The 27,635-nt window shown below is 38.2% G+C and overlaps 8 non-coding genes across 8 annotated transcripts; 3 read left to right on the forward strand and 5 right to left on the reverse strand.

Annotated features, from left to right (window-relative positions):
* Positions 1 to 7,205: 7,205 nt before the first annotated feature.
* Positions 7,206 to 7,277, reverse strand: Trnap-ugg. The gene has a single exon. It is a non-coding gene; the product is annotated as a tRNA-Pro (tRNA).
* An 83-nt stretch (positions 7,278 to 7,360) lies between these two features.
* Trnap-ugg lies at positions 7,361 to 7,432 on the reverse strand. The gene has a single exon. It is a non-coding gene; the product is annotated as a tRNA-Pro (tRNA).
* A 146-nt stretch (positions 7,433 to 7,578) lies between these two features.
* Trnap-ugg lies at positions 7,579 to 7,650 on the reverse strand. The gene has a single exon. It is a non-coding gene; the product is annotated as a tRNA-Pro (tRNA).
* Positions 7,651 to 8,610: 960 nt separating this feature from the next.
* On the forward strand, positions 8,611 to 8,682 carry Trnap-ugg. The gene has a single exon. It is a non-coding gene; the product is annotated as a tRNA-Pro (tRNA).
* Positions 8,683 to 11,857: 3,175 nt separating this feature from the next.
* On the reverse strand, positions 11,858 to 11,929 carry Trnap-ugg. Its single transcript has one exon. It is a non-coding gene; the product is annotated as a tRNA-Pro (tRNA).
* Positions 11,930 to 12,072: 143 nt separating this feature from the next.
* Trnap-ugg lies at positions 12,073 to 12,144 on the forward strand. The gene has a single exon. It is a non-coding gene; the product is annotated as a tRNA-Pro (tRNA).
* Positions 12,145 to 15,682: 3,538 nt separating this feature from the next.
* On the reverse strand, positions 15,683 to 15,754 carry Trnap-ugg. The gene has a single exon. It is a non-coding gene; the product is annotated as a tRNA-Pro (tRNA).
* A 129-nt stretch (positions 15,755 to 15,883) lies between these two features.
* On the forward strand, positions 15,884 to 15,955 carry Trnap-ugg. The gene has a single exon. It is a non-coding gene; the product is annotated as a tRNA-Pro (tRNA).
* The last annotated feature ends 11,680 nt before the right edge of the window (positions 15,956 to 27,635 follow it).

Here is a 27,635-nt window from a genome sequence, read left to right on the forward strand (position 1 = left end):
GGTTGTTGAAAATGGAAAATCTATCTAAATATTCTCATAGACATTTGAACCTGTAAAAAAATCATGAAAAGCGCAAACAAAGGACCAAAAACGACATTCAAAATGTGAACTTAGTTGAAAAAACTGTTTTGGCCGACTAGCCGACTAATCGGCCACCCCAGCGCCGACTAGTCGGTAGTCGGCCTAGTCGGCCAAATCAATAGTCGGTACATCCCTACTAAAAAGTAATGAAGCTACATAAAGTTCCTTACTGCGATTTCTTTATTATTATAGTTAACTAGCCTTTGCCCGCGGCTTCGCTCGCGTTAAATTCGAAAATCTCTCCACAAACTTCCATCCTCCATTCTAAGGAAGTGGGGGGATATAAAAAGAGACAAAAAGTAGCCTATGTCACTTTCCATCCCTTCAACTATCTCCACTTAAAAAATCACGTCAATACGTCGCTCCGTTTTGCCGTGAAAGATGGACAAACAAACAGACACACACACTTTCCCATTTATAATATTAGTATGGATGTTGTGTGACTTGGCCGTTGAAGTGTAGCGGTGCTGGCGACAGATTGGTGCAATGGTGTCATGGAGCACCTGGTTATAAACTTCTTTATACCCTTGCATGCGTATAAAGAAATTTATAAGTTTCATATTCGATGGTCCGAGCTAAGGTTCGTAAAGCCATGAAGCCGAGCTTATAATCATTGACGCTAAACGCCGATCGAAACGAAACGCAGTCTGAAGTGGGCGATAGACGTACGATACGAGCAAGTATGCGTACTTATGGCTCGACGACCTTTTTCGATTGTATGTCACCGTAAGTGCGTTTTCACATTATCCGATCCGATATTGGATATCGGACCGATAATCCATACATTACAGGCGCCATCTTGAATTGTTTCTATTGAAATCCTTCCGACATCCGATATCGGATCGGATAATGTGAAAACGGTCTAAGTACGCTTAAAAACCGCCGCGCATAGTAGTCGACCATCCAACGCGTACTTGCTCGTACGCCTATCACCCACTTGACGTCGCGCCAACACTTTATGGAAAAAGCGGGTTTTCGACAACTACCAATAAGATTTCAGACATTCAAAAATCTTCAATAATACTCAACTGTTTCGGTCGCACTCGTTTAAATATAGGATAGGATTAGTGTGAGCGAGACGGTCAGGAGATTGATTGTCAACATGATATCTATCATAAACACCGTTCGAAATGGCCTCATTAAAATCTAAATTTTAAATATATTGAAAGTAATATTACTAATCATTGACGTCACGCTCAAAATGAAAGAGATAGAAAATTTGACAGTATGGTACTCTTTTGCATGATTGTCATAATTCAAAATAAGAACAATGGCTTGCGTTGTAAACAGGGACTGAAACATGACACGAGCCCCTAGCGTCATCTATATACTTTTCACTGTATCACTTGTAATGCCGTTGAACTACCGCGTGCGTATTTTAAAAAAAAAACGACATTTTTATTCAAATGACACTCTTAGTGACATCTAGCGACATAGATTTACGGCTGCCAACGGGGTACGGTATTTAGTATGGACTCTGCTGGTCCTTTATAATCGTCCTTGGGTATAACCGATCACTTTCCCATAGAGATTGTATGCAATTTAAAAAATAGTGTGCCAATACTATGTGAAAATTCAAATACAAATGGTAATATGTTGAAGGGGATAATATGGGGGGAGAGAGAAGCATTACAAATTAAGGAATATGTAAACATATGTAATAATAAGTTGAAAGACATTGACTTTCCTAGAGAACTGGAGGCATGTTGTGACAAACTATGTAATAACAATTCTCATAGGAAAATCATTGATGAACTGTATACTTCTATTACGGGGGCACTAATTAAGGCCTCGGTTGATAGCTTTGGAGGAGAGCGGCCTAGAAGGCGAGGTTATGTAACCGGCTGGAATAAATATGTCCGGGGGGCTCACTTGAAGGCGCGGCTTTGTTTTCAGGAATGGTGTGCACAAGGGAAGCCTAAATCTGGTAGCTTATACGAGGAAATGTGCAGTTCCAGGAAAGAATTTAAAGCCAAACTTAAGTTTTGTCAAAACAACAAAGACCAAGTTAAAATGGATATAATTGCTTCACACCATAAGGCAAAGAACTTCGCACAGTTCTGGAAATCCACTAATAAGGTAAACTCCCGAGTGAGCCCACCGGCTAGTGTCGAGGGTATCAGTGAGCCGGGGAGGTAGCCAACCTCTTCATGAATCACTTTAAAGTGCCAGCTCTGCCAGTCGCCGCAGGTGGGCAGGTGCTCAATGCTGAGAGTCGCACGCCTGGTGACAGCCCGATCAGAATTACGCCAGCAGAAGTGTCTAAGGTGATCCGACAGATGACAAGAGGTAAGTCGCCAGGGCACGACGGTCTCAGCATTGAGCATCTGCAGTACGCAGGTGTTCATCTTCCGAGAGTCCTTGCTATGTTTTATACATTTTGCTTACGCCACAACTACTTACCGGACGATCTCATGAAGACTGTAGTCGTACCCATCATAAAGAACAAAACCGGTGATGCCTCCGACAAGTCCAATTATAGGCCAATTTCTCTGGCTACTATCTGTGCCAAGGTATTGACAGTGTGCTTAATACCTATATGAACAAGTGTATTAACCTGCATGACGCCCAGTTCGGGTTCCGGCCGGGCTTGTCAACTGAGTCAGCAGTTCTGTGTCTTAAGCACACTGTTAGGTACTATACCGAGAGAAACACGCCAGTATACGCTTGCTTTTTGGACTTGTCGAAGGCATTTGACCGGGTGTCATACCAAGTGTTGTGGAATAAGTTGTGTGTGGGCTCGAGTTTACCAGCTGAAGTTATAAATATTTTAAGATACTGGTATGGCAACCAGTCGAATGTAGTTCGATGGACGGGGGCGTATTCTGACGTTTATAAAATGGAATGTGGAGTTAGGCAGGGAGGGTTATCTTCTCCTACTTTATTCAACATGTACATTAACGGCTTGATTGAGGAGCTCAGCAGCGCGGGTGTCGGATGCTCGGTCGATGGTTGTTTTGTTAACAACATCAGCTACGCAGACGACATGGTGCTGCTGAGCCCCTCAGTCAACGGACTCAGGATTCTGCTTGATATATGTGACAGGTATGCTGTGGCCCATGGACTACAATATAATGTAAAAAAGAGCGAGGTATTACTGTTTAAGTCTGGCACTAAAACATATCCCATTCCGCCAATAATGCTAAGTGGTTCTCCTCTTCAAACAGTCACTAAATTTAAATACCTGGGACATTGGGTCACAGATACTCTAAGAGATGACGCAGACATAGAAAGGGAGCGCAGAGCGCTGTCGGTGAGGTGTAATATGCTCTCTCGCAGGTTTGCACGTTGTTCTACACAGGTAAAAATAACTTTGTTTAAAACATACTGCCAAACTTTATACACGTGCAACCTGTGGAGTGATTACACTAAAAAAGCCTACAGTGCTCTGCGCGTCCAGTACAATAACGCCTTCAGTGCGTCAGGAATGTTCGTCGCCTGGAGGACGGACGGCTTCCACGCCGTGATGCGGAAGCGGGTGGCGTCTCTGTGCGAGCGCGTGCGAGGCAGTACCAACACTCTCCTGAAGGTGATTGCTGAGAGGGTGGACAGCCCTATCCTCACGCACTGGATGTCCTTGCATCAGTCTAATTGTAGCTATACTTTCTACTAACGTATATTTAGTTTAGTTTTTAAGTTATTACTAACATAATATGGATGTGTGTCCGAAATAAATGCTTTCATTTCATTTCATAAAAGTGTATGAATATGAAAAACTGGTGGTCATTTAGGTGTTGGTGCCTTCGTATTCATACTAAGTACATTCAGCACATCTAGGTAAGACTAATTTTTTTTCATGATGTGACTAACCAATCATTTCATTTAAAGATTGCCCATCACAAAATCTACTAAACGTTTATTCAATCAAAATGACGGCGTGGTAGTTTATGTGAGGACTGACATGCTGTCTAAAACAACCGAACCAGACACAATCCAGGATGCAAATTGCCTTGTGACAACAATAGGTAAAAAATTTGCTATTATTTCTATTTATAGGCCTCCGTCCTTTAGACAAACTGATAACTTTACTAAGTCTCTTGATTCTTTATTGCAAACACTAAACCAATACCAAAATATCATTGTTATAGGCGACATTAACATAAATGTAATTGAGAATACACAAGACAATAGATCACCCGACTATCTGGATATGCTCGCGTCACACGGACTCTTACCTTCTCATAAACTTCCCACCAGAGGTTGCAACTGCTTGGATCATTGTATGGTTAAAACCAAATTAAAAAGCACTACAATAGTCTGCGAATCCTCAACTACTGATCACTCGCCTGTTATGATATCACTTTCAAAAGCACACATAGATAAATCGGATACACCAAAAACACACAAACAAGTTGACTACGCCTCAGCAATAGCAGAATTGGAGCTAGTTAATTGGGCTGAAATGCTAAGCGGTACCGACGTTAATGTTGTTACTAATATGTTTCTACACCTTATTAATACAACACTACTGAAACATACAAAATTAATCAAGATTTCTCACCGGAAACGCAATGTTAAACCGTGGATAACACCAGGTGTTATCCGCTGTTTAAGAAATAGAGATAAACTCCACCAACGTCTTAAAAAGGATCCAGACAATTGTATTAATAGAATTACTTATAAAAGGTACAGAAATACGTGTAATCGTTTGCTACAAAACCTAAAACGAGCGTACCAGAGATCCTCAATTAAAGAACACAGTAGAAATGTAAAAAAGCAGTGGGCTATTATTAAGAATATTTGTAATTTCAATGGGCCTGACAGTAATGATATGCACCTTTTAGCTTTAAAATCTTCGCCACAACAATCATTAAATTATGCTAATAGTTATTTTACCAACATTGGCAAAGAATTAGCAACTAATATTATAACTGGGACTCGACTGTCTGAGCCTAATCGTATCAAAACATTACCTGTGTGTCCTACGCCGTTAAATTCAATGATATTACTACCAACTGACGAGCTAGAAGTAAAGGCTACAATCTTATCACTAAAAAATACTCACTCTTCTGGATGGGATGGAATATCTTCCTACTTTCTCAAAATGTCACTTAATAGTCTTGCCCTTCCCATAAAAATTATATGTAACCTTTGCTTGGAGACAGGTAACTTTCCAAAGGCCTTGAAAAAGTCAATAATTGTGCCTATTTTCAAGTCTGGAGACAGAGACAGCATCGAAAACTACAGGCCCATCTCTCTATTGCCCACACTGGCAAAAATTTTGGAAAAAATCATTAACAAAAGATTAAAAAACTACCTTGAAAATAATGATCTATTAAGTGCGAACCAGCATGGCTTTAGAGAGCGTAAGTCCACTGCTGATGCAGTACAACAACTAACATCGTTTCTTGTAGACAAGCTTGACAACAATAAAAAGGCAACGGGCATATTTCTAGACCTAAAAAAGGCCTTCGATACTGTCTCTGTCCCACTACTAATCAAAAAGCTAGAAAATAAAGGTATACGCGGCTTACCACTAAAGCTTTTCCAAGACTACTTGACCGATCGGACTCAGGCAGTAAGAGTGGGAGATCGATATAGTACAGATGAACCTATTAGCTATGGTGTGCCTCAGGGCAGCGTCTTAGGGCCTACCCTATTTCTCGTGTATATAGACGATCTCTGTAGGCTTACACTCACTAACGCACAAATAATATCCTTTGCTGATGACACTGCAATATTGTTCCACGGAGATTCCTGGCCAGAAGTTAATAATATTGCTCAAATGGGTTTCAATTTGGTTACAAATTGGCTAAATGAAAACTTACTCACACTGAACTTAACTAAAACTAAGCTCATAAATTTCAGTATAATTGACAAACATCGGCCTGCAAAGGATGTAATATCCATTAAGGCCCACGAAAACTGTGATAGTAATACAAGCTGTAGCTGCCATGTCATTGCCGAAACTACTTCAATAAGGTATCTAGGTCTGCAGGTAGATAAAAACCTTCGCTGGCAAGAACATATTAGCGGACTTACTAACAGAGTACGAAAAATGATCTATATTTTCAAAACATTAAGACATGTGTGTGACAAGAGACTATTAATCTCAATCTATTATGCTCTGTGTCAATCCGTCATATGCTATTGCATCAATATCTGGGGAGGTGCAGCAAAAACGAGTATGCTTAAACTAGAGAGATCACAAAGGGCGGTATTAAAAGTAATGTTATTTAAAAAGTTCCTTTACTCGACTACATCTCTATACAAGGACATCTGTGTTCTAACGGTAAGGCAATTGTTTATCAAAAACTTGCTTCTGAAACAACACAAAAATCAACCAGACACACACACACACACACACACACACACACACACACACACACACACACACACACACACACACACACACACACACACACACACAAATAATCAAACAACCATGCCTGTCTACACACATACACACACACACACTCACACATGAATATATAAAACAAACAGACAAACTATGAAAGAAACAAACTTACATACATAGTCTTAATTAACTAATCGAATGAGTCAATAGCAATTTATCATAATTATTAAGTTAATACTATAATTAATCTTTAAACGTGTTTAATCGGCTAGCTTTGCATATACTACTTGTTTACTAGTTAGTTGCACCGCCGTGCCGCGCCGCGACAGAGGGTCGTATGTTATCACTATTCCTTAGTGACATGCGTCCTTCTGCCTCGTCGTGAGCCTTTCGTTACTTTTAAGTTGTTATTATTTTGTATTTAACTTTAATTTACCCACAAATTTAACAGTAAAATCAGTGTACTTTGTATTTCTATAACATTAATTAACATTAGTTAAAGAATAATGTAAACAATGACAAGGGGAATCCTGTTCCACCGTGATACAGTTTTTACTAGTACGGGGATCAGATGCCGCTTACTCAAAGTTTCATTCCAGTTACCATAAAGTTATAATTATAACTTATGTAACCGTTAAATCACGATATTTATAAGTTTACTATTAACTGTAAGCATATATGTACTACACAATGCTAAATAAAGTTATTTTATTTATTTTATTTATTATTTTATAAAATGATCGGTTCTAAATGATAGTAAAAACAGATTTAAAACGAAATAAATATAATTTATTAGTTTGTTAAAATAAAAATTACAACAAAAACAGGGCACGACCGGGATTTGAACCCGGGACCTCTCACACCCAAAGCGAGAATCATACCGCTAAACCATCATGCCTCTTGTAAGACATCCTCAAAAGCATACTTCCCTGAAAATTAAAACACTTGTATAACTAAATAAAAATGCATCAACATAAAAAAGGGCACGACCTGGATTTGAACCCGGGACCTCTCACACCCAAAGCGAGAATCATACCGCTAGACCATCATGCCACTTGAAAAGATACCTCTAAAGCCTACTTCCCTGAAAACTTAAACACTTGAATAAATATAATTTTATAAAGCATCATAGAGTACCTACTAAATAATTCAAATTAACATTAATGGCTAATTAAAATACATATAATTATATAAAAACAGGGCACGACCGGGATTTGAACCCGGGACCTCTCACACCCAAAGCGAGAATCATACCGCTAGACCATCATGCCGCTGGAAAAGCACCTTCAAAACCTATTTCTCTCAAAAAGAAATCACTTTTTAAACATAATATTAATAATTGTATTTGCCTAGAGTGGCACTGAAGCTTTAGTAGTTTCATGTGTTCTGCTTACCCCTTTATGGGATATAGGCGTGATTGTATGTATGTATGTATGTATGTGTAATAATATTGAAGTTGATGTACAATATAAGATCACTGATTACTAAAATTCAACACAAAGTAATCACTTAGATCGATGTGAAAGTATTCAAATCTCCATCACGTGTTTTTGATGTTTCTTAAACTAAAACTAAGTATAACTAATAACTATTCTATTTATCACAAAAGGACATGTTCCATTACTAGAAACGTACCATTTAGGAACAGGTTCAAAATTTAATATCTATTAATAACTAGCTCTTGCCCGCAGCTTCGCTTGCGTTAGAAGGAGACAAAAAGTAGCCTAAGTCACTCTCCATCCACTCAACTTAAAAAATCACGTCAATGCGCCGTTCCGTTTTGCCGTGAAAGACGGACAAACAAACAGACACAAACACTTTCCCATTTATAATATTAGTATGGATAACTTGTTACTTTGTTATTTGATACTTAGTAACATAAATTAATTTTTGTTTTTTCTAATCTCGAACAGTTTATACAATTTACTTCATTATTTAGTTGGTAAAAAAATAATTAAATCGTTCCGTCACAGGTTATTATTATGACGAAGGGACAGATGAAAGTGAGGGCTTACGAAGCCCTTTAAAAGAACTCTCTTCTGATTGATGAAGGACATAGATTTAGTATGTTAATTCACCCACCAGTAATGAAGATGAGATAACAATGCTAAGATTTTGTTCTATAACATAAAATAAATATGACCTGATATATATAACAGGTCTGTTTATTTAAGTGTTTTAGATGCGTTTTCAGAAATGCCGCATTGTAATTTAGAGCTGAAATTACAAGAGGCATGATGGCCTAGCGGTATGATTCTCGCTTTGGGTGTGAGAGGTCCCGGGTTCAAATCCCGGTCGTGCCCAAATCAGTTTTTGTTATTCATTACAATATTTAACTTATTTTCCTAATGATTCCTTCTGCAAAGTTTACTTGTACTACTAATTTATGTAACAAACTTGAAAGGTTCTGCCAACAGAGCTGATCTCGAATCTATGTAGTAGCGACATCGCTTAGGTACTCAACGGGGAAAGGTAGAAGGACGTAAAAAAATGGTACTGGGAGTTTGCTCAAGAGCTACACGAGCTTATTCCACCGTGCCCATTCTACCATCGGACTCTTAGACGCACGGCCGGTTTCCATCCTTAGGTACTTGGTAGATATTAAGCGAATTCGCACGTTGCGCTTTGCTTCTTCTTTTCTTATGCCACTCCATCGTAGGCCACGTCTTTGCGTTTGGCTAAGTATATTAAGGCCATTTATAATTTAAAAAAAAGGTAGAATCCCTGCTACCAAGATTTATAAAACTGAAGCTATGTTTTACGATGTCATCTAGAAAATATTTTCAAGCTTACACCATGAACATATCGTATACAAGTAGTTGCTCATATAAGAGTTAGACGTTTACACTTGAGGTGTGAAGGGTCGCCGGCAACTGGCTGCTGCCAATCCAGCGTGAACACAATGCGGCCCGGAACGGCCAGCTCTACAATAGACCGATATCGACGCCGATACCTAGTTGTCGATAAACTTGGGACAGCCTTTGTTGGCAAGAAACTGACGTGTAGGCTTGTGTCGTTCACGAACTATGAACTGTTAGGAATAAAATCCCATCAATGACCGAATTGAACTGCAACAAAAAAGTCAAGTTTTCATATTAAACTTCGGTTAGGTACTTACAACCTTTCGGCCCGGAATGTTACTATCTGTGGACTATTCGTATCATTTTGACACTATTCGGTCCCATTCGTTCTGATCTTTCCGACCGCAGTGGTCGCTGGTCTGGCTGAACTAAATGAGCAAAAGACCTAAAAGAGCGAACTAGTTCGTGGGAGTGATTGAACGAGATCGGAGCGCTCCGATCAACGAACGAAACGGCACAAGCCTACTGACGTGAGCTACATTTGCGAGATAAACCTGCTGATTTTATAGATAGGAGCAGTAAATAGGTCGAAGTTGAGAGCATAATGCAAATGTGTTCGTACTTTCTTGCGCTTATTTTAAAACCTTCTCTTTTACTCGATATGAACACTGGAGCATAGGTGTCCACCTCACTTGATAAAGAAAATCATCTAGATTTATTATTTTATATGACAAGTATGTACGAGTTTGTCTAATTATTTTACATTGAATTCAAGGCTTAGTAAAGATGAATATATTATTTTAGATAGGCACCAAAACAACGTCTCATAAGTATTTTTCAATAATATTCTAAATTGCTCAGTCGACCTAACCGGATTACTGAAGCAAAAACGTACTCAGACACAATTAGGTTGGTTATACGTAACGTCATGCGAGACGAGACGCCATCGCCAGCTTCCTGTGCGTTCAAAAACTCGGCAAATAACCCTATTAGCGGAACAGTGAGGCCTGATCGAGTTAGCTCCCTCACCCACCTGACAATTACCTTGCCTCTAAATGATTCCAACCCTTGCCCAACATAGATAAGTTTATTTTGAGCCAGAGTGTTCGTTCCTCATTCATTTAAGTGCTTCTTTTGTGACGAACATTCCGCTGCGTCGCTCTCAATTAACCCCACTGGAAGCTCAAAAATTAAGTTAAATACACCGACTTTGCCTCCGTATTTACTTATTGGAAATCGACGTGGTTGCCTGTAACTTCGTAAATTAAAACTCTGCTGGGACTAATGTAGCCTTCAAGTTTTACGGCGGCGCTTTCGTTTTATTACGCTGATGTCTCGCCAAAATCGATAGATACAGCACTTATAAAAAGCTACGCAAACAAATAGATCATGATCGAGCTAAAGCTATTGGTACCTACATACCATACCTAAGCGGTGCTGTAGTATCATACCCTCACTGAATTAAAATTACTTAAAATATTTAAAAAAATATTGAGGAGTAATAACAAAATTACTTATTTTGAACAACACAAGTAAAACTATAGGTATCAAAAACGTGTAACCTGATGAAATATTAATCATCACTTAATTTTTTTAAATAATGGAGTGTATATAAAGTACCATTTTTCTTTAAAACGTATGCTCAGCTAAGCATAATAATGCAAACACAAATATCTAAAGCAACTTATCTCACATGTAAGTAGTAAAACTGTCGAGTTTAACTAGGCTTTAACACTAAGTAGCGACATATTTCACACGGGCTCAGCTACCTGTGATATCTTTCCAAATGCATAACACGATACTACTTGACAAAAACCACTGTAACTCTAACCGCGAGATCTATAACAACTCTGTGTAGTCAGAGACCGTAGTAAGGCTTTAGTATTTACTCTCGATTGGTCTACGCAGTGTTGAGAATATCACCCCTGGGTCTAAAACAATCAAACTACCACTTGGCACAAGCAAACAAGAACTTAGCGCCGCTTAGGTTTAACTAAATACGACGTGCGGCTTAAGTTAGATAAGTTAGATCCCAAACAAACATAAGTGGATTCCTATACGCCGTAACAGGTGGGTACTTCGGATGTAAGACAAACTGTTGGAGAAACTTTGTGTAAATTAATGTAATGGGTGTTATTTTGCTTTTAGTTACCTATATCGTCAATACAGCAAAGCGTTTTTTATAAATACATTATTATATACCTATTACGACCGGTCCGGCTCAGTCGGTAGTGACCCTACCTGCTAAAGGCATTTATTTGTGTGATGACCTGATGACTGATGAGCACAGGTATTTGTTCCTAAGTCATGGATGTTTTCTATCAATATAAAAGTATATAAGTATTTATATGTATTTATCTAAAGTATGTATATCGTCGCTTAGCACCCATAGTACAAGCTTTGCTTAGTTTGGGGCTAAGTTGATCTGTGTAAGGCGTCCCCAATATTTATTTATTAAATCGACGCATTCGAGTCTTTGAATATAAACATCAAGATTTATGTTAATATGGGTATTATGTGACGAAGAAATTTATTTGGGATACGAATTATGTAATAATATGTTGGAATTATATTATGAGTAATATTTCATCTCCTTCTAGCCGTTGCTCTCAGGTATTGTATTGTGGGTAATATTATACTAATTGAGGCTAATTAAGCTTTTCTCAGATTAAAAACAGGGCACGACCGGGATTTGAACCCGGGACCTCTCACACCCAAAGCGAGAATCATACCGCTAGACCATCATGCCTCTTGCTAAAACTGCTAAATAAAAGTATTGTTCTCAAAACATTAATGACGTCATAAAACAAATAATATTGTTTTATACAGAAACATGTTTGTTCAGATTTTTCAGAGATGAGCAATGTAGTATTTTCATAAACTATTTCAGGTGGCATGATGGTCTAGCGGTATGATTCTCGCTTTGGGTGTGAGAGGTCCCGGGTTCAAATCCCGGTCGTGCCCTGTTTTTGTTATTTCGTTTTAAACAATTTATGTTTCTCATTCGAACTTTCGAAGGCAGATGTGCCGTAGGCAAGCGTATTGACTCTAGATTAATTTGTGTACCAGAAGTCTTGGTTTTACTCTAGATCCAAATTCACATTTCGATTTTAAAATCTCGTGTAATAATTTGGGTAAGAATCTCACGTCCCGTGGTTATCGTAGTAGTCGACTGTAGGATATGGGTTAGATTGTGGCGTAGGCGAGAGGCTGGCTACCTGTCACTGTAATGTCACAATTTTGTTTTATTTCAACCCCTTCATAGCTAGCCAAGAGTGTCACTGGATCTTGAGTAGTTTCTGTGCTCTTCTTACCCCTTAATGGGATAAAGGCGTAATTGTATGTATGATGATGATATTTCATTTAAATCTTATACTTTTAAACGAGCAATTCTTGTATATTTATTTATTTATATATACCGACGATCTCGGAAACCGCTCTAACGATTTCGCTGAAATTTGTTATGTGGGGGTTTTCGGGGGTGAAAAATCGATCTAACTTATCCTTAGGTCCCGGAAAACGCGAATTTTCGAGTTTTCATGCGTTTTTCTTCGCGCGCCATCTCGTGTGCAGTAGTTGTACTGTTAAGACAGAATTCTTTCGGTCGATGTAAGTACTATTTATTGCAAAGACTAGATGGCGACACAGGTCAAGGCTAACACGAATAGAAAAATACACTATTTGAGCTTTTGTTGCGAAACGCGCGCCATCTCGTGTAGAGTAGTTGTGTTGTTAAGACTGAGAATTCTTTCGTTCGATGTAGGTACTATTTATTTTGCTAGATGGCGACACAGGTCAAGGTCGCCGAAGCTCGGTCGCCCAGATATTAATTAATTATTTGATGTACCTTTTATTCCAATTTTATTTTATTATTTTTGTTTTCGTCTCTTTTATATTTTTATGGGCTTTCCTATAAACAGTTGTACTAAGTGCTATATTTGTCTACCATTCTTCATCACATTTTACCTACTCAAAGGTTAGCTGGAAGAAATCCCTTAAAGGGATAAGTTCGCCTTTGTACTGTCTATCCTGTGTCATATTTGTGTTTTGTGTTTTGTACAATAAAGAGTTTATATGTACATACATACATAATTTCCGCGTGTAATCTTCTCGAATACTTGTTCTTACAACTGTAATTTAGAATTGGCCTCCTGTTTTTGGCAATTCGTTTAAAATCATTAACAACATCGTCAAGTATAAGTTATTGTTTCTTGATAACACAACTTAATTAATTGGTTGCTTTTGCTGCAACATCTTACATGTAAATTAAATAATAAATTCTTAATGAGAGCTTCTTAATTATAACATTCGTACTCAAGGCGATTGTTACCTGCAAAGTTCTGAAAATTTTAATTAAGCTATCGGAGGACATTTCTTTGTTTGACAAATCATAAGAACTTGGTATATTTAACGGACTTAGTATGGCATAGACAGACAAATCGTTAGTGTTAATTAGGTACACTACTTAAAAACTACTTAAAACAGTAGGTATTAAGTAAATAGTAAATATTATAGGACATTCTTACACAGATTAACTGAGTCCCACGGTAAGCTCAAGAAGGCTAGTGTTGTGGGTACTCAGACAACGATATATATAATATACAAATACTTATACATATGTACATAAATTGTGGCGTAGGCGAAAACATCCATGACTCAGGAACAATTATCTGTGCATGGGATCATCACACAAATAAATGCCCTTACCGGGAATCGAACCCGAGACCGCGGCGTAGCAGGCAGGGTCACTATACGTGCTAGGCCAGACAGGTTATGATTAAGTAATATATTAATAAATTATAATACATGCCGATTGCCGACATCTAAACATATATAAAACAATTATACTACCATAAAGGCCAGTTGCACCAAGGAAAGTTTTATATGGAATCTAACAGTTGACAGCCCACTAACCCTGAGTTAAGTGATTGGTACAAGTGGGCCTAAATGTTATTAATTTATCACTTTTGATGTAAAGTAAAAGGATAGGTAACAAAACATTACGATATTAAAACAAAAATAAGGATCCAGATTTCCCACTTAAATACCACCAACATGAATTATTTCAGTGACAACAGTTTTGGTTTCTAAAATGTTATGTTATTATTGTATCAAGCTAAAACATTAGTAAGACAATTTTACTGTCTAGCGCAGCCATAAAAACTCGCATTTAATCCGCAGCATAAATAATTAGGGGTACTTAAGCGGCAATCTTCGAATTGGCATTAAAAAATACATTGATCACGTCCCGTTAAATTGGGTCCCTGCCTCCCCCAGATTTATTTAAGAATGTTATGTAAATTTGAACACAAGTCTTTGATCGTGCGCATCAAAAGTCCTAGCAAAAAACTTCGTCTAGAGTGGAAAAAACGGGAGAAGCTTAAGAAAAATAATGATTTAATCTTGGTTCCCGCCGCCGCGCATATAAAGCGGGCGGGCGGGCGCGAGAATCGTTTTTAATCTTTGCTTTGTAAAGGTGATTATAAGGGATTATAGGTTTGGAAGTATGGCTGAAATATCGCGGCTGAAGCGGCCCCTACTCATTTATGGGATATTTTTTGGGCGCCAGGTGGGGTTGCGGTCGCACCCCCTCCGATACTTCTCAACTTTTCCTTATTCCTTGAACTCTTCAAAGGAAATGCTTTATTACGTTTTGTTTCGTCTTCGCCAATCCGCGACTTAAAGTTTAGTGAAGTTGCATTGAGCAACATTTCGGCGTAAATTCAATATTGCAAACAAGAGTACAGTTATATAAAGACTCGAGTTTGCAATATCCTTACACCCAGTCACACGCAATGTTTTTCATCACCCATGCAATATAAAACGACCTATGTAAGAAAAAGGTAACCTACTAGAAATTTCATAACTCCCCTGGAACAAGTTTTTTCTACAACTCCCACTATGCTTGCGTGCAGTATAGCACACATACTGAGCGAGTGTGATGAAAATAATATACATATATGTAACTCTTATAAGTTCTTAGACAAATATTTAACTTTGACATAGTTATGGATCATGCAGCCTTTTGTGGTCGCGGAAGACTGACGTCCCAGCGAAATGTCAATGGACATTTCCGTTGACATTTCGCTGGGACGTCAGTCTTCCGCGACCACGGCTAGTGCAACCTGCCGGCGTAGCATGCTTCCATTTTATCACTTATCCTCGTGGATAAGATATCTGTCACGCTTTGGCAAGTATGTCAGTGAGTCACAGATGTCATATCCACGTGGATAAGTGATAAAATTGGAAGCATAATACGCTGGCTGGACGAAACGTTGGAGAAAAAGTAATAATGTTAATTTATCGCGTTCAACCCGTGTGTGTGTTTAAATAAAATGGTTAACGTCAATACGGGTGACATTGCAATATGAGAATTTTGTTTACGCAGGTGAGTTAACAACTGAACATTTTCAGGGACAGTATTGTTAAACTTATATACCTAAACTACTACGCATTGTATGAGTAACGTATGTGGCTAATTAAGTTGGTATAACGTTTAAAAGGGCACGACCGGGATTTGAACCCGGGACCTCTCACACCCAAAGCGAGAATCATACCGCTAGACCATCATGCCTCTTGCTGGCACATCCAAAACTTGTGATAGTTTTAGCAAATAAATGATTCTGTTTATGTACATAATGTTTATTCAAGTGTAAAATAAACGTTTTTCAAGAAAGTCGGTTTTTAAAGGAGAATTACAAGCGGCATGATGGTCTAGCGGTATGATTCTCGCTTTGGGTGTGAGAGGTCCCGGGTTCAAATCCCGGTCGTGCCCTGTTTTTAACCCCCGACGCAAAAACGACGGGGTGTTATAAGTTTGACGTGTCTGTCTGTCTGTTTATCTGTCGGTCTGTCTGTCTGTATGTGTATGTGTCTGTCCGTGGCATCGTAGCTCCCGAACGGATGAACTAATTTAGATTTAGTTTTTTCGTTTGAAAGCTGAGTTAGTCGGGAGTGTTCTTAGCCATGTTTCATGAAAATCGGTAAACGATGTCGGAGGTTTTTTTTTTTCAAAATTTTAATTTTGTGGTTATTACTTCATTAGTTTTTTTTAAGTAAATTACAACACTAATGTGACCTCATGTTCTGACTGTTATTGCTTGAGTCCAGTTTTCATGTCACACACATGCATAGTATTATGTTCATTCTCTCATTCATTCCATTCGTGCCAGCTCTCCAGAGTTGACCTGAAATGTGTTGATTTACCCTTTCAAATTTTATAATTTTAATACATAATGTGCTAAACATAAAGCAATTTTCCTAAACGTAGGTACAACCCACCTCCCGAAGGTAAGCCCCCATTGGCGGATCCAGCCAAAGCCCCGCCGAGATAGCAAGGAGTTTTGTCATTTTTCATTACGTGACCAGATCAGGTTTGTCATCTCAGAGCTAGCCTTACCAAACTCCCACACAAATTACACAACCACCTATGAAACTTCAAAGAACTTGAAACTTTAGATCGCGAGCGATAGAGTGAGCGGTCCATTGAACAATTTTGGTTGTTAGGTCTATAAGAAATTGGAAATGTTAAAGTAAAGCGTTCCTTGCTAGACGAAGAGATGGTGCTTGTGTAAGACTTGGAATTTTACTATGAATACTTAAACGTAGACGCTGGATCAAGCCTTGCCTACTTTGCCTAGATATAAGAGGTGTTTACTTTGCAAGCTTGACTTTAAAATCCGCGGAGGTAAGTATTATTTTTTTTTTTTATGGGATAGGAGGCAAACGAGCAGACAGGTCGCCTGATGGTAAGCGATCACAACCGCCCATGGACACCCGAAACACCAGAGGTGTTGGAGGTGCGTTGCCGGCCTTTAAGATGGGTGTACGCTCTTTTCTTGAAGATTTGAAGGTCGTATCGGTCCGGAAATACCGCAGGCGACAATTCATTCCACAGTTTAGCTGTGCGGGGCAGGAAGTTTCTGGAGAAACGCACAGTTGAGGACTGCCAGCCATTTAGATGATGACGATGGAAATGTTGTCGCGTAGGGCGATGGCGGAAGAAGTAGCTAAATATCCTACGAAATGAGCATTATAATAGGGAACTGTCCTTAAAATAAAATATTTTATACCATGCACAAAATAAATCATCAGATAAATATAAGAAAAACATGGATTGAAGTTATTTTTAAATCCAATTAGAAATATATAAAGTGAGTTGACTGTGACGCAACTCAATTCGATTTCATATTAATTCCATATTAGCAAGACGTTAAAATTCGTTTTGACAGTTTTTAAAAAGAAGCTGATTTGACTAGGAGGCAAGCCTATTATTTGCTTTACCTAGTCATCATTGGCCACAATATCTTAGCAGATGATTGTTGCAGTGATTTTATTGTGTGGTGCCGGTACATCGTCTTTGGTGGCTTAGTAGTCCGATGGCAGCAGTACACCTTTTGCCACATCTGTCACAGGTGAAACGTGAGTCAAGAGGAGGAGGAGCTCTAGAGCGAAGCCTACGTAAATATGTAATAAAAGAAATTTGCTTGAGTAGATATGAAACTATGTATCTAGAAGAAAACTTGTTATAACTATACTGTTTGTAAGAAATTTTTACGTACACTAATTATGAATAATACAGTGTTAGTGTAAGTTCACCTGATTTGTAACTGTCGCAAACAGGCAAATTACTCCACAACTAAAAGTAATGTTTATTTATTTATTAGTATGGCATACATGTTAGAAAATAGAAACATAGAACGTGAAATTTTTCTTAAATATCTAGACCTGAGCAGTCAGCCATTTCGTGGCTTCGTCGCACAGGGTGATCAGGTCATCGGGAGGGCCGGCATAGCGTGTTATAGGGCAGTATTGAACTATGTGCTGGTTGGTTTGGGCTTCCGCACCGCAATCGCAGGCTGGAGAATCCACCCACCCACAGCGGTGTTTGTAATAGGCGCATCGACCGTGGCCAGTACGAAGTCTGTTGAGTTTGCACCAGTCTCGTCTAGGAAGATCTGATCTGAAAGTAATGTAATTGATTGCATGTGTTTCTCATATTGCACATGAAAATATTTTGAACTTTCTTACAAAGTGGCCCATTTCGTCGCTCTGTGCTGCATTTTGCTACGACGCATGCTACGAGTATTCGTAGCGGCGCGGCGTAGAACCTGGTAATCTAATGATAGTGATTTCACAGATTCTGAAATGAAATTGTATTTACTTTTTATGTCTAGTAGAAGTTTAATATTTACTGAGCAGTAATTGCATCTGCAAAAGCAAAAGAAAATTTAAAGTTAAAATTCCGTTATATTGTCTTCGATTACGCTCATGAAATAAAACTATGGAAACTATGGAGCTATTTGTTTAAAATTCCGTTCTTCATAATTCTGTGTAGTAACAAGATTGAACGACCTCCAATGTGCGTGGGTATCTCAAGCGTTAGAGCTGCGAAGCAATTCCATGCGAGACAACTTGACTTCACAAGTAGAGGAGAAGTAGACATTTAATAGTACTCACCGACACGGGATAGGTAGCTGAATACTTATGAAACTGACGACTTAATTATATGGCTTGATCTGTGCGGGGCGTGCGCGGGGGGGGGCGTCTCATCTCAATCGCAAATCGGCCATCTTGTGCCCCGGGATCGCCCCGCGCGCCTCTCCACCCCCTCGTCCATTATACTTTTTAAGCTCCAATCTCGTTCATTTAAACGGTTGGCTTTAGATGGCAATCGCATTTTTCCACTGCAGGTCACGTCTCGACCCGTCTCCCGGCCGGGGGCTTAATTGGCAAACATAAGATTTTTTATTGTTTCGACGTCATAATTTACTTTCACGTCTGAAATCACGGTTATTTTTTTGATTGTGCTTTGAATGACATCTGGCGGCTCGACGAGTAAGGGATCTCTCTCAAGGCCGTCGCAAAAGTTGATCAATTCACGTTTTTCTTCTTCCCTATTACTCTCTAGGAGTACTCCTTTGGTTAGCTTTTTTTTGGAGTAATATTTTTTTGAATTTTCCCGCCATTTCATTCGTTGTTTTTGTTGTTCATTTGCACTTTTATCTTTTATAGATTCTACACGCTTATTTCTCTTTCTTTTTGCGTAGTTTTCTTTTTGTTGTTCTTTTCTCAGTGCACTTAGTTTCGGATCTTTTTTAATTTTTTCATGACGTATTCGGCTAGCTTTTCTTTTGGCTTCTAAAATGTCTTCCCTGGTTTTCTTTTGAGACTTTGCTGTTTCCATAGCCTACAAAAAGTTAAATATGATTCTGCTTGCTTACAAAGTTAAAACTGATACTGTATAGGTACCTAACCTATACTGTAAACATATAGGAAAACTATAAGATAAAACCGCTTTTCGACTAAATAAATGTATTTCTGAAATTTAATTCAAAAAATATTCAATCACTCCGTTGAAAATCATTCGTCTGTCAGAAAATCGATACCATTCATGTTAATCGATTTGCGATTTTCAGGTTATCAGAATTGATTATGTCTCTTACTATGCGTTTCAATGGTAACAATCTTTCTTGTTTCTATAAAATGTCAACAAATATATTTAAAATACTTACTTGATATTAATATTACGCAAAGGTATCAAAAAGCGTGGACAGAATGAAACCGCTAAATGGCGTGACGTGAGCGTGACCTCCCTCTTTGAATCTTTTTGTCATACTACTCGATTTTTGGGATAGTTTGCAGGGGAGCGGGGAGTGAGCGAGCGAGCCCACAGATATAAAATCTATGTGTACGAGAGAGACGGCTGCATTGTTGCGGGGCGGAGGGGCATTGGTGTCTTTGAATCGTTTAGGTTTTCCCATCATTAAATGCCGACCGTGACGTCTCAGTGACAGCTAAAAAGTCGGCACGCTTGGTTCCCATACAAATGGTGCTATTTACTTCATCTACTGAATATCTATATCTGTGCATGAAATAAAACTATGGAAACTATGGAGCTATTTATTTAAAATTCCGTTCTTCATAATTCTGTGTAGTAACAAGATTGAACGACCTCCAATGTGCGTGGGTATCTCAAGCGTTAGAGCTGCGAAGCAATTCCATGCGAGACAACTTGACTTCACAAGTAGAGGAGAAGTAGACATTTAATAGTACTCACCGACACGGGATAGGTAGCTGAATACTTATGAAATTGCCGACTTAATTATATGGCTTGATCTGTGCGGGGCGTGCGCGGGGCGGGGGGGCGTCTCATCTCAATCGCAAATCGGCCATCTTGTGCCCCCGGGATCGCCCCCGCGCGCCTCTCCACCCCCTCGTCCATTATACTTTTTAAGCTCCAATCTCGTTCATTTAAACGGTTGGCTTTAGATGGCAATCGCATTTTTCCACTGCAGGTCACGTCTCGACCCGTCTCCCGGCCGGGGGCTTAAATCAACAAAAGAAAATAATAAGATTCGTTCAAATTAAAAGTGTAATGTCGCGAAAGTGCGCGAGCCGGCTTAATCCCGCCACTGCTCTTCATTAGGGCGCTAAGGCCGGCGGGCGCTTAAAAACGTCGCCAAGAATTTTTCTTTATTCATAACGGGGATTAAGAGAAATGCAAATGAAGCGAAGCGTGGTACTTAGCTGTGTCAACAATGTTCAAGTATTCGGGAGCGAATCGGTATTTTTTCGCGTCTCGCCGCTCCGGCCACGTGTCGGTTCACACTGATTTACTTTATTTTAATTTCGAATCAAATTATACTCACGAGTACTGATAAATACGCTGATTCACATTTCATTGGTTACTCGAGGAAAGAATTGCGCGCTTCAATGATTTACTTACGAAACGAGCGTGTGTACCGCGTACAGTCGGGATCATAAATATGTAATTACTTATTTTTACCTTCTAAACAAGGAATAAAATATATCAAACTTTATATTATCATCATCACATTCTAGAATAATCTAGGTGTAACGTCAAAAGGCAACACTCAATTGGTTACACCTGCAGCAATTGAAAACTACTGCTCACCCCATTATTATATTTAAAATTTCAATGTAATGTGTGTTATATTAAGTTTAGTTCAGTTTTTTATATGTTTTGATACAGGTGTATAAATTTTTCTACCTACAGTATTTAGTATACGAGTACCAAAAGCCAGCCATTCCCAAACTATGAGTGTAACAAGTGTTGGTCAGTTTTAGGAGAACAACCTAACAGTTAAATGTTTTGCTCCTGTTGAAGAGCACACCCGGTATAAACTACATCTATTCCATTTATATTGCTTCTAGAAATATAGTTACATAACAAAAAACACACACCACCTCATACACCCCGAGTCTTTTATATTTTATTTCAGTATCATCGCACAGTCAATAACAGAAGTCAATCATTAAGTATAATCCTATGTAAGTAGATACGGAAAGTAAGATTTGAGCGTATTTTCGCAAACAATAAGGAGATAGAAGCGAGTCTAAGACAAAGAGGCCGAACAAAGGACAAATTTCCGATAATAACGTCGGAGTAGGTATTGTTGGGAATTGCGTTATTTTGTAAAGCGATCGGGCGGTTCATTTATTTGTTCATCCCGTCTTAACGTTTATGCGGGTCGCAACTCTTTCGATGAAGCCCTGATTAGGGGTGTGCCAAGGGCCACTCGATGGCGATAACATCGTAAAACTATGTCGATAAATATCGTATTGGAAAACTTTGGTTGAAATTATAATGTAGTCATTATAAAACTCTCGCAAGAAAGAAACAATCAATATGCTGGAATAACGGGATAAGAGGCGTACACGAAGGGAGGTCTATGCTCAGCATTGGGCGATTAATGGCTTAAAATGATGATGATGAATACTCGATGGCATAACGTCGTAAAACTATGTCGACAGATATCGTGGTGGAAAAGGTTTGTTTAATTGTTTTGGAGATTATCATCATAAAAATATGAAAGCAAATTAGATCAATCTAAGAAGTCATATAATGTATATGTTAATAAATAATCTATACCTACATCTTTTGTGGTTTCAATCTACACTCTAATAATTTTAATGTAGATGAGAGAAGTATGTAGACTTTAACTATATTATCTATGTAAATGAGTTATTTATAATATTTAATGACACGTACCTATTTTCGCCTACTTAACCCTTAGCAGTGTCTTCTAATATACATAATATTATATTATTTATTTATCGTATGGCATATACCGTTTCTCTACTTTTAAAAGTTTAAAAAGTCTGCAGATACTCAATTGCAGTCGTCGACAAGGTCTTAAGATCTGCCAATTCTCCGCTAAATTTGGTGATGGGGCACTCAAAGACAATGTGGTGTACTGTCTGATCCGGGTCGCCACATTATAAAAAAATAGAGATACTTGGTACTCGTTTTCTTTGAATTTCTTTATCCGTTCTCGTTTCCATATTTAACTGATTAGTCCGAAATGTATAAGTTGAGTTAATAATACTCTACACTCTAAAAAATGAAGACCAACTAAGAGCAGCTTTCTCTTAGTTGACATTAAGTTGATCACTACAATTACGATCTTATATAATTCAAATAAAGCTGATTACTAAAATCAACAAGGGAATGTATGATTGAACTAATAACTTAGGTGTTTTGTTATTCCTAACCATTGTACACCTTGAATCAATTATGAACTTGTTAGGCATAACTATGTAACATAGGTTGATTCAATCCTTAGATGAACTTACTAAGGTAATTTAGTTAACATAATTATTTTTCATGGAATTATTGAACAAGATCTTAATCGATTCAGTTACGTTGCAAAAGTAAGAGCAATCAAAATTACCTTATTTGATGTGTCTAAGATCTTATCAGGCTCGTATGGAATCAAGATGCTTGACTACGACTATCAAAATATTGATAGGAGCAACCAAAAATTTTTTAGAGTGTAAGTTGATGACACTAATTATAAATGGGTAGGTACGTAGCCGAATAGCACAAACGCTCACGAAACGAAACACTCGTAGATATCTATCTCTATCGCTCTTGCGTATTGGCGCGACGGAGCCAGACTATATTTCGTGGCGTTTCGTTTTCGTTTCGCGTCGCAGAAATTCCATTCGGCTACGGCACCAGAAAACGCTCGATAATCACGTCACTTGCACAACCCTACCCTCGCCGTTCTCTTCGGCCGACTGTATTTTTATTCGGAATTTATATCTCGCAGCGAATCCCACATTATTGTCTTTGAGCATTTATTTTGTGATGGGCATTAAAACCGAAACCCCTTTTTCTTGGAGCAGCGATTTCATTTTAGCTGGGTTTAAGGAATTTAGCGTCTTACAGGGCTCCAATATTCCGCGGCCCTCGGGGTGGAATAATTAATTTACTCTATTATTATTCCGTTTTCTCCTTCTGATAACAGTTGTACACTAGCGGCAAATATTTATGCTACTCTTTCAAGGCACTTTCGCAGTCGGGCTATGCTTTTTTAGTCAAGAATGAAGTAGGTACAGTAAACCAAATTGGATACTATTGTCCCGGATCTGTAAGTTCACATTTTTGACACATTTATTTTGAAGTATGTTGCGATGTGGCTAAGACGTATCGTTTGCCAAATCTAACGATTGATTTCGAATTGGTTTAATCGATTAGGCCCTATCGTCACTACTTTTAAAAAACTTGTATCTTCGTCTGTCAATGAAAAGAAAATTGTAGTAAGTATGTATGGAATGCATAATATAGACTTACTGCGTTTTAATATTGAGGAACAGCGTGAGATACGAGATTTTTTAAAAGTAGTGACTTTGTACAAGGAGGCGCTTAAACAAATATACGATTTCTATCAACTTACTGAAATGTCATTTGCATCGAAATGACGGACTCTGCCACAGCACTATTAGTTTAAAAATAAAAATGAATGATAAATGACATAATAAGTATAGCCTGAACCGCTTTCATATGGCAATAATGTTCGGACGTCATGTATAATGGGGACAGCGTGTACTGGTTTCGCGTAAATATTTGTAGAAAATGAAAACAGGGTTTTAGAGAATCAAAGTTTAATAAGCATGGTTTAAATACTCGTTACTTGTTTCCGTACAGCCTAAAATCCATGAATCTTGTGCCTTTATCCAAGTCGTCGATGTTTATTTTGTTTTTGCGTGGGACCTTGTTTTATACTGGTGTCAATGATGTAACGGCTTCCTTATTTCTATAAATCATTTTCACGGCTGAGCTACAGACACCTTAAATAAGAACAAAAAATATATTTAGCTAAATCGAAATTAAATAATCAGTACAGGAGAACTGCACTATACATTGTCAGTACCGGACATGTCAACAACCGATTTTGGAACATTGTTATCGAAATACTGTGAAATCCTTCATCCTTTTTTGTTGTTAGTAATTTATCTCGTTAAGTATAATTATTTTCACTTTTTTAAATATTATTTTGGGCATATTTGCGACGGGTGTCAAATATTAATCCTTGCCAGTAAAAGGAATTAGTTCAGCTGAAAATCCGCAACGTGGCGAGGGTCAAATAAAAACTTGTCAGGCTTTAAATCCTGCGTGATAAAATAATATCGTAAAATACTCACTAACGAAGATCCGCAAAAATATAACATGTGCTAGATTATGTTTAAAGTAAGCGAAATATTGTTTTGAAGTACTTGATTTTTTTAAATATTATTACAGGATTTTATTTAAAATTTCATTAGACAAATAAAGCACGCTGTAAATAATACAGGGTTCTAGAGTGGCCTAGGATTCTAATGAGGAGGCACACTGACATGTCACTATCGAATGTGAGAGACAGAATTTTATATCATCTTCTCGCTCTCACGTATGAAATTCTTTATCTGTGTAATGGACTAATAAGGTGGCGCCATCTGTCATAACCTTTGACTGTGCCTCCTCATTGGTTGACCGTAATAGACTAAGAGCCCAGGGCCGCCAGACCTTCCTCAAATTTTCAAGCGTGAAACTTTGGGATAACGTAAAGTTCGTATCGACGTTTAATGTCTGCATAATTTCTAGTTCGGCCCGACGGCCATTTTTTTGCTATCAAGTGCTGAAGGTGAAAAAAGAAAGTACTAACTTTCCTTTAATTCTCAAGGCTGATTTTTATGTGTGTTAGAGCACGTTGTTATAAATTGGTTATCATCAATGCCAGACCGTTTCCGCTGGCCGTAACTTTTACCAGATGCGACAAAGTTGACAAAAACCGACTGAAAAACACCGACATAGAAAAGATCGATCCCACACCGGAGTACTTATGCCGAAGATCGGGAAAGTGGAGAAGATTAAAGTCGAAAAACTAACCCAGCAGGGCTAGGATGTGATTGGCGCGATACTATCTCGCCGCGACATAGATGAAAAATCTGTTTCTGAATTGTATTAACGATAATAACGATATAAGGACGGGTAGTCTATGTCGCGACGACATAATCTCGCGAAAATTATTACTAGCCCTGCTCGCTGGGAAACCGATACGTTACAGAAGATTTGCTAGTAGCTTTTCGGAAGGAAAACATCAAGAAAAATCCGGACTAATCCTAATTAAGCCTAGGTTACCTTCAGGTTGGAAGTTCAGATAGTCTGTAAAAACTAAGAACTCACACGCTAATTATTGAAATCTGTTGTCGGACAGACCCCAGGCACCATACGGTCGGAGCAAAATGCCGGGATAACGCAAATGCAAATAATGTAGGTTCTTTATATCATTTCGGTTTATTGAACATTTCAATCAAATATAGGAGGAAGACTCAATTTCCTTGATTTGCGAAGTTTTTTAAGGTTCAAGTTACACGAGCATGAGTTCCGACGATGTGGAATGTTATCTTGCTTGCCCCCACTCACCCGTGCCATATACTTACCGACAGCGCAAATCCATACTAACATTATAAATGGGAAAGTGTGTATGTCTGTTTGTTTGTCCGTCTTTCACGGCAAAACGGAGTGACGAATTGACGTGTTTTTTTAAGTGAACATAGTTGAAGGGATAGAGAATGGCATAGGCTACTTTTTGTCTTTTTCTAACGCGAGCAAAGCCGCGGCCAAAAGCTAATAAGGTATAATAATTTCGTATTTTTTAAACATGTTCTTAGACCACACTGTGTGCCCACTGACATAAAAATCACATCTGCCCATTAAAATTAGGTGAATGAGCCTGTCACCTTTAGAAGTACATATCTAATAAAAATATGGGGCATTCTATGGATTAGAACTCACGACACTTTGGCATCTCCCGAGCGTTGGCGTCGAGTCAACTCTAAGGCGATGAGTATGGCTGCGGGGACTTCCGGTTCGAGCGCCATCTTAGTGGTCTCGTGTCGTGAATAATTTATTTTTCTTTTGCTCATTAACAAGGATCGGAAAAACGCCCGTCATTTCGAAAATGTAACCCTGTTCCGTACAGCAGAGACTTCCTTATGTTAATAAAAAAATTGTAAGTGTTTTATAAATTTATTGGACCATATAATTTATATCCAGTGACAAATTAGTTAATGATTATTATTTCAATTACTTTCGCCAATAAAATAGAATGACCAAAATTTTTTCTAAATTTTCAGGTGTGAGCCTATAACGACGTGAATTTAGGACCCCTTTATGCGTTAAAAAAGTCCGTTCACAGTCTACGGACGTCATAGGGGTATATGTAATCGTTGACATTGGTATATTGTTCTCCCAATATGATTGTGCCTCGGAGTTAATTTTCTCATGAATTTGTTTCACGGTGATGTAGTCAGGATTCCTATTAAAAATTGCTTGAAATTTTGACATAGCTGTAGATCTAAACTCCCGGGAATATTTTGTAAAACAGTCCTTATGTCCTTAACAATTTTAAATGCTTTTTTTATGTGTAACTTCGTCTTTTGTAGTTCAAGAATTTTTTGTGGGATGACTTGGAAATATTTTTTTATGTACAGAAAATCTTTTTTTAAACTGGGGATTTTTATTAATTTCTTAATCTTTCGAATTGCGGAAACAAATTTTTCGAAATTCATGAGAAAATTAACTCCGAGGCACAATCATATTGGGAGAGCAACGATTACATATGCCCCTATGACGTCCGTAGACTGTGAACGGACTTTTTCAACGCATAAATGGGTCCTAAATTCACGTCGTTATAGGCTCACACCTGAAAATTTAGAAAAAATTTTGGTCATTCTATTTTATTGGCGAAAGTAATTTTCGTAATAATAATCATTAACTAATTTGTCACTGGATATAAATTATATGGTCCAATAAATTTATAAAACACTTACAATTTTTTTATTAACATAAAGAAGTCTCTGCTGTACGGAACAGGGTTACATTTTCGAAATGATGGGCGTTTGTCCGATCCTTGCTCATTAATGTTGTTTAAAGTGTAATATCGATAGCATTATGCTGTAAACTAATGTTGTAGTGAGACGCTGATGAAGAATTAATCTCGAAACGCATTTAGCCTCTTTTGTCGTCAACGGCCGGTACTTAGTCCACGTGCTCTTGTAAAATCTAGCCATCAATTTACAAGTGCTAACTCACCGTACACTGTCGTACTTACCGTACCAAAATCACTAATTAATATTAGCTCATATCACCTTGACACTGGCGA

This window comes from Leguminivora glycinivorella, chromosome 4 (genome assembly GCF_023078275.1).
Source record: "Leguminivora glycinivorella isolate SPB_JAAS2020 chromosome 4, LegGlyc_1.1, whole genome shotgun sequence".
Taxonomy (NCBI): domain Eukaryota; kingdom Metazoa; phylum Arthropoda; class Insecta; order Lepidoptera; family Tortricidae; genus Leguminivora; species Leguminivora glycinivorella.